The sequence below is a fragment of the Choloepus didactylus genome, chromosome 4 (assembly GCF_015220235.1).
Source record: "Choloepus didactylus isolate mChoDid1 chromosome 4, mChoDid1.pri, whole genome shotgun sequence".
NCBI classification, from domain to species: domain Eukaryota; kingdom Metazoa; phylum Chordata; class Mammalia; order Pilosa; family Megalonychidae; genus Choloepus; species Choloepus didactylus.
This window is the reverse complement of record NC_051310.1, coordinates 48,890,600-48,892,761: the sequence shown is the minus strand read 5'-3', so window position 1 is coordinate 48,892,761 and position 2,162 is coordinate 48,890,600.

Sequence of the window (2,162 nt, the reverse complement as noted above, 5' to 3'; positions counted from 1 at the left end):
GTGTCTGTTACAGAGAAGAAATGATTCTAATTTCAATGTGATAATCTTTTAAGAAATTTGTTTATAATATGAAATGCATTTTCCACCTTGCATTGTTAATTGTGAATGGGTTTCCAGGTGGAAGCTGACTGCTTTATAGAAGATGCCAGTGCTACAACCACAAGGAGATATAAGCAAATACTACTTAACACCATCTCTGAAAAAGGATCATGAAAATCAAAATGTGAAAATATTCCTGTAAAGATCAATGAAAAATCCTCACCACTATTTTCTAAACATGGCATATGTCAAATAATACTGAATTTCAATGAAAGTACATTTGAAATTTGGTGCAGTTTCCATTAAAGTCTCCATATAAATTGACAATTCATGACTATGACATCTTACTATACCAGTATTATAGACACAAGTCTCAGTTCTGAGCCTTTTAGCTTGGCAAAATCAAACTTTCTTTGACATGAAATTCAAAATGAATCTTTCTCTATGATGGGTTTGCATAGTTTGCTAACTCTTCTTCCTGTTTGCTCATTCTCAGCAGCATCATCCTTTCCATCATACTTTGGTCAGGAGAAAAGTTTAGGATCAAATGAAAGATCTGTTACACCACCTGCCCCATGATCAAAACTAATCTTTATGTTGGTTTGTTTATAAAGTCTTATACCCCCAATTCAGTGGAGAGTCTGAAAACAGTAGGAAGAGGTCAAGCTTCAGGTTTATCAAAGATGATTTATCAGAGGAGGAGGAGAAAATATTTGACAATGAATTACTTAAATTACTTGTTGTGAACACCTGTTCTGTACTATTCATGCATCAGGGTGGGTAGGTTAGCCTTGGCTAGTCTGGTCCCTCAATAGTCCCGTCATCCTGCCTGAACAAGAGAGCATCAGATCTTCTTAGCTTGTGAATGGAGATGCAGCCCAACCAGCTGAGTGCTTAGGGGCCTGGGCTTCTGGGTCAGAACCAGAGCTTCCAAGCTCCTTGGTTGGTGGGAGATCACACTTTCTAAAAAAAGGCCCCAACCTTTGACAAGATTGCAAGCTGCTTCCTAATGTTCCAGTATAATCTCAACAATTGTCATGACCATGTATTATTTAAAATACAAAAATAAAAGTCACCTCCCCCCCACCCCGAACACTTTCAGAGGGAGAATCTGCTATACCTTCCCTTCCCTCCCCTTTTCTTCAGTTAAAACTCTGGTCAGAAACTGCACATTTTGGTCTATTGTTTTCGACCAAGTGCTTTTACAAATAGTGCAAGTCATATCTTCATTTAGATAGTAATGTAGTCATAATGTAAAAGGGATGGAAGTCAGGTAACAATAAAAGCTTTGGTTAGTGTCACTGGGGTTCTCCAAAGCTGCTATGAAAAATGTGGGATGGTCCTTTCTGTGGTTACCTTCTGGCTTTGTTATTGTCAAAGTGGTAACACGATGATTTGGGCTGAGAAACCCAAACTGACATGTTGCAATATCATATTTTTTCTCCTAATCTCAAGACATTTGGAAAAAGTTCACATCTTTTCATTAGAGGAAATTACTTAAACTCTCAAAAGTGCATACAATGGGCTCATTAAATTGGGAAATAAGAACACAAAATGCTATTCGAAGCAGAAATAGTGCATTTGGATAATGGATTTAATAATGGTTTTGCCAAAAAGCCCAAATCAGTGTAATTAATAAAGTTCTGAATAATTTATCTAACATCAGTGGGTCAAAAGATAAATTTGAAAAATAAAAGTCTTTCTGGAGTTTTATCCAAATTCTAATGTTAAAAATAAAGAGAAATATTAAGAAATTATTCTAAAAGTCTCATTTGCTTCCTTGACTGTCACACATCACCTCTTTAGGTTAAAATTCAATTGGAAAAGGAAATGTTGATACTAGTGACCACATGTCAAACTTGTCTCTCCCTTAAAATGACATTTTGCAATTCACTTCCACTGATGTCCTTCAACTTCCAGGGAAAGTGAAGGAAAATTGCATTATTGGGACTGGGGCACCTTATGCTTATAAGAGTTGTGATTTCAACATCTGTGATTTACTCTGACCTGTGGAAAACCAAACATTTAAAATTTCCACTATACAGTAAAATTTTAAAGGATCATTTTAATGTATAGAACCATTAAATGTACATGTCTTGAAAGTCTTCGAATTTGTGCTTGAA